Genomic DNA, 11,382 nt, shown 5'->3' with positions numbered 1-11,382 from the left:
GCATGGTCCAGGACAAACCCCACCTCTACTGAAGGCTACACTCCTGGTGCAGGTGCCACTCCTGTTCTGCCCTTTCCTGTCGCTGCTCTACCTCCTTGCTCAAAGCCTGGCATGGAACCAGGGTCAACCAGAATCTGGACATTCCACTTACTGCCATTGTGGCAAACTGGAATACCGCAGACTGGGAGATGGCAGTGAAGCAGAGCAGGCTGCTGTGTCACTCCAGTTCCAATGTTGAGGTGAGTGCAGGAGGCCCAATCCCTGCTGTATCTCCATGACAGGCCCCTTACATAAATCCCCAGGCTGCCTTGGGCCTCACAAAGCCCATCCATAGGGTGGTTGAAGCAGCTGCCATGAGCTACCCAAAGTTCAGGGTGTAGAGCGGCTGCCCCAAACCATCTTATGGGTGAGATGGCTCTGTTCAAAACTCCATATGACTGAAGAGCCTCAGCAGCCAGATCTCTTCCTGTACTGAGGAAAGCAACCAACTTTTTTACTATCTCTTTCCAGGCTGTTGCTTTGTTACCCGCCTATGGGTCCCATATTTGTGTGTTGGAAATTTAACTTTCAGAATGTCTTATTGCTCTTAGTTGGAATTTAGAACAGGCTTGAGATGAATCTTGAGCCTGCCCTTAAAGGGAATACATGCTGTTAACCTCTCTCACACAAACGCCCCGGGCAGGACATATCCCATTATGTTTACCTTGGCTACGTCTACACGAGCCCCAAACTTCGAAATGGCCACGCAAATGGCCATTTCGAAGTTTACTAATGAAGCGCTGAAATGCATATTCAGCGCTTCATTAGCATGCAGGCAGCCGCGGCACTTCGAAATTGACGCGCCTCGCCTCGCCACAGCGCGTCTCATCCCGACAGGGCTCCTTTTCAAAAGGACCCCACCTACTTCAAAGTCCCCTTATTCCCATCAGCTCATTTGCGTGGCCATTTCGAAGTTTGGGGCTCGTGTAGACATGGCCCTTGAGTGGCTTGTAATTTTTAAGCCTTTTATTTGTTTTCTAAATCAGTTCAGAACAGATAGCATCCTTCTATCCAATTATCTGGGAAACAGAGAACAAAGCAGAAAGATTTGTGCCATAAGCCTTGATACAATGGCCTCAAAAGTCAACAAAACATCTCCCATCAACTTCAGAGGGCTTAGATGAATCCCATTGTTTCCAACTATCTAAAGTACAGAAAAGCGGTGAATATCAGCAATAATGATAAGCCTAAGTCTAATTCAGTAGTCTCTCTGCACACAAAATTTTTGTCTTCACTAAACTTTCTACATGTGGACTTCTCATATCCACCAAAGGTCATCAAATAATGCTCAGCACAATCAGAAAGGGTATGTTTCTGGATTACTCTGATGCATTACTCCTATATGGGGAAATATTTATACAGCAAACGCTTTCATATCTAGCAGCCCTGGGGCTGGGAGCTTGACGGCTATTCAAATATTCTGAATAATAGAGAGGTATAACTAGCAATACATAGCACTAAAGAAAAACAAGATTAGACCTTAAAAAACAAACAAAAATGTATGCAGAGTACTTTGTTTACCAACAATAGTACTGTACATTATAAACTTATACTGTATTTATTTCTGTTTACTTTCACTATAATGTACTTATGGAAAACATACCTAAAATTTATTTACAGTTAAAATGCTGGTTATTTGAGAGTTCTGGATAATAGAATGCCAGATATGAAAAAGTTTACTGTCTAACAATAGTAATGAAACATACACAAAATTACAAGAACATAAGTAATAAAATTCAAACAATGTTCAAACCATCCTAGTTCTTTTATTTCTCTGCCTCAGGGATCTTCCATTTCATTTTCATTTTTAATTGTATCACAAAGTCATTTGTCCAACTGTTTGCCCCAGGGAGTACACCACTAGAATCTTCCAAAGGCATGGGCTTGGGGCCTTTATTCCCTGCCCTGCACCTAGTCGCATACACTTTCTTCCTGCTCCTACACAACGAGCCCCATGCTCTACTCTGCATATAGCCCCTTTCCTGGCTCCAAGCTCTGTCCATTACACCCAGATCCTTGTGCCCCACACTCAACCATACGCTCTTACCCAGAGAGGCAGTCAAGCTGAAGAACATGGTCCTTGCTACAGACCAGACACTTCTGGAATCCCTGAACCTTATGTTCCCCCTCCATTGTCACTTCCTCAGGAAGCATGAAAAACTGAAATTCTACCTTCCCAGAGACTGAGAGTTCCAGGTGCCTCCTGCTTGAATTCCTCCAGGTGTCTCCTGCTTGACTTCTTCCTAAATTGTGCTGGGCTCCCCCTAGGGATGCCCTTGGAACTGGGTTATCACTGAGCTCTCTGATCCACCACCCTGGGCTCCCTCTCACACTGTGCAAATGTGACAAGCTGCAGACTCATCCACCTACACTTCCACCAGCATTTACACAGGTAGGGGGACACACAGCTGCTGTTACATGCAGGTTCTCTGACCAACCACTTCACGGATCAACAATAGAAAAGCTACAGCCCTGGTAACTCTCAGCTCCTCAAGCACTCACTCCTTCTGGAACATAAAACCAAAACTATTATACTCTACTGTGCCGCACAGGGAGATGTATAGACAGGATAAGCTCTCAGAGTTCAACCCTCTCTCAATGTGAAAAGGAAGTACAATGACCCTGTATTAAACCAAGCTGAGTTTTTCTAACTTGGACTTTTCACTTAAAGGCACATTGGATTTAATTTAAAACATAAGACAGGCTCATTAACTACAAAATACAGGTTTTAAGTGATTATAAGTAATAGCAAACAGATCAAAAAAGATTAGCTAGTAAATAAACTAAAACAGCAAACTAAGCCTAAGATACTAGAAAGATCTATATGAATTCAAACTGTCACCTGGCTGATGATACAAGCAGGCTGCAGTTTCTTAAGGCACAAGCTTCACTTGATTTGCAGCTTAGAATTCCCATGTTTTCACAGATAGGCTAGATATCTCTTTAGCCTCAGTCCAGCAATTCTCTCAGTTCAGTCTTTATTCCTCAGGTGTTTTCAGGAATCTTGTGTGGAAAGCAAAGAATAGCAGATGTTACTCCCTGCTTTATATAGATTTAGCATTAGCATATGGTGAGACTCCTTTGTCCCAAAACTCAGTTTACGGTAGACCTCCGACTTACAAATTTCCGGTGGCTCCAGCAAGTGGAGGGGAGGTTGGGACCAGGCGGTAGCCTCGCTCCTGGATCCCCTCTGCTGATGGAGCCTGGAAACTGACCAGCATCCAGCTCCCCCAGATGGGGGAGCCTGGTGGGCAGACATCCACGCCATTGCAGCTTCTCCTCTGCTTCACCCAGCTGGGGGCTGAGCACCTTATATCTGCACTTAACTCGCGTTAACGGAAGTTAAATGCAAATCGAAATTGCACATACTGGGGGATTACTGTATGGAAAAATGCTGACATCCCAAGATGGAGTCCAGAGTCAAGTGGCCTGGTTACACTCCCTTGTACACCTTGCTAAGTCATAGCAGTCATTACTTACAGGTTTTCTGGAACATTCACAGGGAGGTTAAGTTCTTCCAGGGTCCATTGTTCTTGCTGATAGGCCATCAGTGTTATCTGGCTTCTTCATTGTTGTACCAGAAAGGCTTGTGATGTGTATCACCCAGAGTAAGCATGATTGAAATACAGATGAATAGTTAACGTTGCTAACTTTAGATGCAAAAATGATACATGCATACAAATAACATAATCATATTCAGAAAATCATAACTTTTACAATGACACCTCACATCACCCATCTTGCCTTCTGCCCCACCTCTCATTATACCCCATTTCCAGAAAATGCCCTTCTAGACCCTTATGAACAACTCAGTATTTTAATCAGTTCAAAAACATTTTTCATCAGGCCTTTTTTGCCATGCGAGACCTTTTTGGTATGCTGGCATAGTATGATTAAGATCAAGGAATATTAGTATCATATTTCCACTAACACTACAAGCTGTATTTTTGTGTCATTATATACAAACATATTGTTCAGATTCAAAAAGTCAGCATGGATCAATTAAAGAAATATTGAAGTCTAGAGAAATATTTCACTGAAATTAAATATCACAGTTTGATTATATCCAAAACTGTTCCTAGATACTATTTGTGATGGGCCCCCCTTCAATACTTTATGGATTATGAATATTGTGTGTAATTCAGAGATGCTTTGGACAAAATGTCTCTTGCATCATTTTTGATGGCTTATTCTACTGGACCTGTAAATCCTATTTTTGCACATATATCATTTTTGTACTTGAAGTTATAAGTATTATCTACATATATGTGTCCCAAATGTCTGCCTTTGTGAAGATCTCAATAGGAGGAGGTGTGGCTACCCTATTGTGACAGTATGGCATGTCAGGGGCTAGTGTAACTTAACTCACAACGTGGGCCAATCCACATCTGAAGAACTTGCTATCTACATTCAGACCAGTAAGCAGGCAATGGCTGAATGCCTAAAAAGGACAGGGACAGGTGACTCACTATGCATATACAGTTAAACTCACTTATACCATCAGTTTAATTCAGATGGAATTAGGAAGAGAGACAGAGGGAGTAAGAGAGAGAGACTGAGAATATGTGGCTGTTTGCACTCTGTCCCTAGCTCTTAGCCCTTAACTGGCTGGCCACCCCTGCTCTGGGCCTTCCTGCCAATCTGTCCTGCTGGGCCAGATCCTCTGGTCTTTCCTACACAAAGCACAGAGCTGGGGTTACAGCCCCCCCCGCAGACAAACACAGACTATATCTAAATATACATTGATATACAGATGTATACAGATTAAGGTATAATACGTGGCTCAATGCCCTCACCCTCACCTCCAGCCACGCACCTCCAGTCTCCCCGCTTTAACCCAAACTCCCTCCCCAACTTCATAACCAGGCACCCCCAGCTTCCCACTATAACCCAATCCCCTACCTCTCCCCCAGAGCCAGGCAACTCCAAGCCTCAGTCTAACACAATTCCCCTTCCCTCCTCCAGAACCAGATACCCCCAGCTCCCCACTATAACTCAATCCCCCACCACTCCCCCAGAGCCAGTCCCGCCCACTCAAACTCGATGGCGGTGACTCACCAGAGCCGCCACTACCATCATGTGCTTCTCCCACCAAGCACTGGGGCGCAGGCACAGAGTAGTGACTGGCACTCCCAGCACGTGGCTCTGAGCAGGAGACACATTTAATTCCTCAAAGGGCCACATGCAGCTCAAGAGCTGTGGGTTGGCCACCCCAGCCCCAGAGAGTAAGAAGGTGGGTATCAATGGCATGATCAGCACACAAGGGGACAACCATAAGGGGACTTCTGTGACTCACCTCATCATAATGATACTTTATTGTTTATGCAACATTTATCAAAGAATTTCAAAAACAGTCAAAAAATTTTCCCGCCAACAATGAAAGAGTTCTTAATTCCTGTAGAACTTAAGCTTTCAGCCTCATGCTTCTTTCCTTCTTGCACAGTTTCTTATTCAGATTCACCAGAGATGGTATAATTAATTTAGCAAAACGTATTGAATCATGATTTTCCATTCCCTCCACTATATTAAAATATTTTCCCTCACAGAGGATTTTTTTAGGCTTCAACCCTACAGTCATATATCACTGTTTACTTTGTCTGGGTTTTCTTAACCACTGTCATTTCAACAGCTGTTTTTCTGTATATTCCTTTCCACATGGTCTAAATGTTTTTCCATCTTGTTCATGTGGCTCTCTTTATTGCATGTTTGTGTAGAAAATACAAAATAGCACTTTTTCTTCTAAGGAGATCATACTACAAAGACAACATGTTTTATTTTTTTTTTGTTATTATGTTCTGCAGTGGTTCCAAAACTTTTCTAAAAGATTCCTCATGACCTCAGGGAATAGCACAGAATGGAAATAGCTGAGAGCAAAAAGGCTGACTTTAGCGTAATTTTAAAGTTCTCCACAGTTTGGGATTTATATTTAGATGCCTGCATACTGAATCTGTTCTACACCATTTCACATGCTGTTGATTTTCTTTCGCATCTTATAAAACTTGCAAACAATGCTAAGAAAAAAAAAAAGTTAAATTTCTGTTGTTGTTCTTTTAATTAGTTATTGTCATGGTTAGATTTCCTTTCTCCATATAGTTAGGTTGTGATGCCAGGCTGATAATCTTGAATTCTTATATTTACGTGAGCAAGTTTTTTTTTTTTAACTTATTTTATTAACTTAAAATACCGTACAAAAATGAATTTTAAGCTACATATAGAAAGTAAGTAAGGTCATGCTGGTAACAAATGTCCAATCCAAGGCATCCTTCAGTCTGAGTAGACTATGGATCGCACCCTTTGTAACTCCATTTAAGATCGTCATTTGCAGCATTGACTGTGACTGTGGAGGTCCACACAAGAGTGACAGTCCTTGCTACATCTGCTGCATATGTAGTGGGTGTCCGGCAGGTCCTTGCTCTCCTTTCTATGGGCTCGCTTCTCCTCTGCCAGCTGTCTGATCTTCATCTCGCCCTTCTGAAGGCCCTTGTGTAGTTCCTGCTTCCAACTAGCTCACCATACAGGATGTCTTTCGGGATCCTTCCATCATTCATCCTGTGGATGTGGCCAAGCCAGCAGAGCCACCGCTGCTTGAGGAGGGTATGCATGGTTGGAATTCCAGCTTGCTCAAGGACGGTGTTGTTGGGCACTCTGTCCTTCCATGATATCCCAAGAATGCACCTGAGGCAGCGCAAGTGGAAGACATTCAGCCTCTTTTCCTGGTGGGCATACAAGGTCCAAGACTCACTGCCGTAGAGGAGGGTGCTGAGGATGCAGGCTCTGTAGACTTGCATTTTGGTGTGAGTGTACAGCTTGTTATTGTTCCACACTCTCTTGCTAAGTCTGAACAGAGTTGTGGCTGCTTTTCCAATCCTCCTGTTTAGCTCAGACTCTAGCAACAGTGTGTCAGTGATGGTGGACCCAAGGTAAGTAAACTTGTGGACAACCTCTAGCGTGTAATTGTCAATGCTGATTGATGGAGGTTCAGCAACATCCTGACCAAGTACGTTTGTCTTCTCTAGGCTGACGGTAAGCCCAAAGTCCTTGCATGCTTTGGAGAAATGATGCAGCAGTTTTTGAAGCTGGCCTTCTGTGTGTGTCACTACAGCAGCATCGTCTGTGAACAGCATGTCTCTAACAAGCACTTCCTGCACCTTAGACTTAGCCTTCAGCCTTGAAAGATTTAACAGTTTCCCATCAGATCTTGTGTGCAAAAAGATGCCCTCTGTTGAGGATGCAAAGCCATGCTTCAGGAGGAGCGCGAAGAAGATCCCGAACAATGTCGGCGCAAGGACACATCCTTGTTTGACGCCACTCTTGATGCTGAAGGCATCCGATGATGTGCCATTATATTGGATGGTTCATTTCATGTCTTCGTGGAAAGACTGGATCATCTTGAATAGCTGTGGTGGACAGCCTATCTTGTGGAGCAATTTAAACAGTCCATCCTTACTGAGCGAGTCGAAAGCCTCGGTCAGTAACAAATGTACAGCAATATCAATAAAAAAAGATAAGGTTAAGTCCCTTTGCACAGGGCTTTTCAGCAAAGGTTACAATGCTCAATTAAATATTACAATAGCTATTTTGATTTCAATATTCTGTGGGTTGACAAAGCTACTAGACATAGTCAATTATTGCTTGTATTAATATTCTTCATGGCTTTTCATTGAACAAATATACCACTTTTACAGTCTACTTTAACATGATATGGCTTCAATCACTTTAAGGCTGTATCTCTGTAGAGATGACTTAAATAAACTTCTATACCAGATGCGTAATGCGTAAAAAACACATCATGGACTGTGAAATCAGATGCTTCCAGTCCGAAATCTAATTACTGGAGGATAAGCAGGGAGCTGGGGGTGCCCTAGCCAAGGGCTCCTACCATACACCGGGTTCCAGCTGCTAAGTCCTAAGAGAGCTAGAAAGAGACCAGACTTCTGCTTCCCCTGCTGCTCTTTGGTGGAGATCAGACCCAATTCAGGATAGCACTATTGGCTTGTGGAAGCTTGGTAGCTGCTGCCTTCTGAGCTCAGTTCTGAAGGTAGCACAGAAGTGCTTTTGGCGATCTCGCAATCCCCCTACAACAGTTTTATGATCCCCTTTGGTGTTGGAACCCTCATGGGTAGAACACCATGAAATTTCTAATGTAACCATTTGAAATTATGACTGACTATTTTTAATACCACATGACTGGCATGTTGACCAAAATGGACCATGAATTTGGCAGGGCAGTACAGATGACTGGATAATAGTCAATATAACCCTAAGTTTTAAAAAGGCTCAGGAGGTGATCTTGGCAATTACAGGTTGGTAACCTAACTTCAGTACTGGGCAAATTGGCTGAAACGATAGTAAAGAACAGAAAGTACAGAGAAGGACAACAAATATAATCGGGGTATAGAATAGTTTCCAAACAAGGTGAGATAATAAAGACCGGGATTCTTCAGTTCAGAAAGGAAATGACTAAGGGGGATATGACAGAAGTCTCTAAAATCACAAATGGTGTGAAGAAAGTGAATGTGGAAGTATTTTTTCCCTTTTCACACAACTCACAAACTAGGGGTCACCACAGTGGTAAAAGTAGAGTCTTGTACTTATTGAAGTGCCCTGCTTTGGATCTTTTGTCCACAGGGGAGAGGGCACCCAGAAGGGTGGGGCCTTGAGTGTATGGTGTGGGAATGGAGACAGGGCCACCCCTACAGTCAGTCTGTCATGGCTGGAGGCCAGGAGCCCCAGGGCTGCAGCAGTGGAAGCTGGAAGCCCTGGGGTTCTAGAAATGATTTGATGGACCCATGGCTCCCAGCTGCTGCCATGGTGACTGGGAATCCCAGGCCCTTTTAAATTGCTGGACCCAGAGGCAGCTGCCACTTTTGCTCTCCCTGGCTACGTCTACACGTGCACCCAACTTCGAAATAGCTTATTTCGATGTTGCGACATCGAAATAGGCTATTTCGATGAATAACGTCTACACGTCCTCCCGGGCTGGCAACGTCGATGTTCAACTTCGACGTTGCTCAGCCCAACATCGAAATAGGCACAGCGAGGGAACGTCTACACGCCAAAGTAGCACACATCGAAATAAGGGAGCCAGGCACAGCTGCAGACAGGGTCACGGGGCGGACTCAACAGCAAGCCGCTCCCTTAAAGGGCCCCTCCCAGACACACTTTCATTAAACAGTGCAAGATACACAGAGTCAACAACTAGTTGCAGACCCTGTATATGCAGCACGGACCCCCAGCTGCAGCAGCAGCAGCCAGAAGCCCTGGGCTAAGGGCTGCTGCCCACGGTGACCACAGAGCCCCGCAGGGGCTGGAGAGAGAGTATCTCTCAACCCCCCAGCTGATGGCCGCCATGGAGGACCCCGCTATTTCGATGTTGCGGGACGCGGATCGTCTACACGTCCCTACTTCGATGTTGAACGTCGAAGTAGGGCGCTATTCCCATCCGCTCATGGGGTTAGCGACTTCGACGTCTCTCCGCCTAACGTCGATTTCAACTTCGAAATAGCGCCCAACACGTGTAGACGTGACGGGCGCTATTTCGAAGTTACTGCCGCTACTTCGAAGTAGCGTGCACGTGTAGACGCAGCCCCTATCAGTACTGCTGCCATAGCATCCAGCAGCACTGATGTGGCAGCACTTTACTAGCACTGCCTCTTTCGTCGCTGGGAAAAAGGGGCAGTGAAGCAATGCTGCAGCACCGCTGACAGATGCTACCAGCATAGCTGCTGATGGGAGAAGTGGGGAGCAAAAAGTTGGCTGTGTGCTGGTTGGTACTGGCAGACAGCTCCTACCAGGTGCACTGCACAGGTCCACATTGGCCCACTGTGACCTCTGGGTTACCCATTGAAACTAACAGGCTGCAGATTTAAAACAAGCATCAGGAAGTATTTCATACCATGTAAAGTCAAGCTGAGGAGGTTGTTGCCTGGGGATGTGGTAAAGGCCAAAAGTACAACTGAATTCAAAAAAGAATGGGGTAAGTTCCTGCGGGTAGATCCATCAATGACTATCAGCCAAGATAGTTAAGGATGCAACTCCATGCTCTGGGTGTCCCTAAACCTCTGACTGCCAGATGCTGGGACCATTCAACAAAGGATGGATGACTCAATAATTATCCTGTTCTGTTCATTCCTTATGAAGAATTTGGCACTAGACACAGTGGCTACGTCTACATGTGAAGCCAACATCGAAATAGCTTATTTCGATGTAGCAACATCGAAATAGGCTATTTCGATGAATAACGTCTACACGTCCTCCAGGGCTGGCAACGTCGATGTTCAACTTCAACGTTGCGCGGCACCACATCGAAATAGGTGCTGCGAGGGTACATCTACACGCCAAAGTAGCACACATCGAAATAAGGGTGCCAGGCACAGCTGCAGACAGGGTCACAGGGAGGACTCAACAGCAAGCCGCTCCCTTAAAGGGCCCCTCCCAGACACAGTTGCACTAAACAACACAAGATCCACAGAGCTGACAACTGGTTGCAGACCCTGTGCCTGCAGCATGGATCCCCAGCTGCCGCAGCAGCAGCCAGAAGCCCTGGGCTAAGGGCTGCTGCCCACGGTGACCATAGAGCCCCGCAGGGGCTGGAGAGAGAGCATCTCTCAACCCCCCAGCTGATGGCCGCCATGGAGGACCCAGCAATTTCGACGTTGCGGGACGCGGATCGTCTACACGGTCCCTACTTCGATGTTGAACGTCGAAGTAGGGCGCTATTCCGATCCCCTCATGAGGTTAGCGACTTCGACGTCTCGCCGCCTAACGTCGAAGTTAACTTCGAAATAGTGCCCGACGCGTGTAGCCGCAACGGGCGCTATTTCGAAGTTAGTGCTGCTACTTCGAAGTAGCGTGCACGTGTAGACACAGCTAGTCACAAGACAGGACACTGGGCAAGGTGGACCACTGGTTTGCCACAGAATGGCCATACTTATATTCTGAGAGACAGAAGGGGGCGGGAAGCCCTTAATAATGAAGGATTTGTGTCTGACCTGCAGCTGGTTATACTATTTTAGTTGAGAATCTATTTATGTTCCAGTAAGCATGATTCATGATCCCTTAATAGACTATCCTAGAAACAAAATTAATTACCAAATGAGGATAACCTATGTTGAGTTCTAGCTTATTATTCATTTCTGAAACAAAGGTTTTGTCACTAATAATTAATAATTCATGGTAATAGCAGGTTTTCTTGTCAAGTGATGACTGGATTGTCATGTGTTGGATAGGAGCTTTCATCATAGCACAATGTATGTGAAATAGACAATGAGGACGACTCAGTAATAGGCAAGGAAAAAGAACTTGGGATAGAATTTGCTACAATTCAGAGGTGTTCTAGATCTG

The 11,382-nt window shown here is 45.0% G+C and overlaps 1 long non-coding RNA gene across 1 annotated transcript in view; it reads right to left on the bottom strand.

Moving 5' to 3' along the window:
- Window positions 1–1,697: 1,697 nt before the first annotated feature.
- LOC142010907 (uncharacterized) overlaps window positions 1,698–11,382 on the bottom strand; it is a 34,078-nt gene continuing 24,393 nt past the window's right edge. The window contains exon 3 of the long non-coding RNA XR_012644916.1: window positions 1,698–3,625. This is a non-coding gene — a long non-coding RNA (uncharacterized LOC142010907). The remainder of the gene's footprint in view (window positions 3,626–11,382) is intronic.

The sequence above is a fragment of the Carettochelys insculpta genome, chromosome 3, assembly GCF_033958435.1.
Source record: "Carettochelys insculpta isolate YL-2023 chromosome 3, ASM3395843v1, whole genome shotgun sequence".
In the NCBI taxonomy this organism is placed as follows: Eukaryota; Metazoa; Chordata; order Testudines; family Carettochelyidae; genus Carettochelys; species Carettochelys insculpta.
This window is presented reverse-complemented; position numbering and strand designations above follow the sequence as displayed.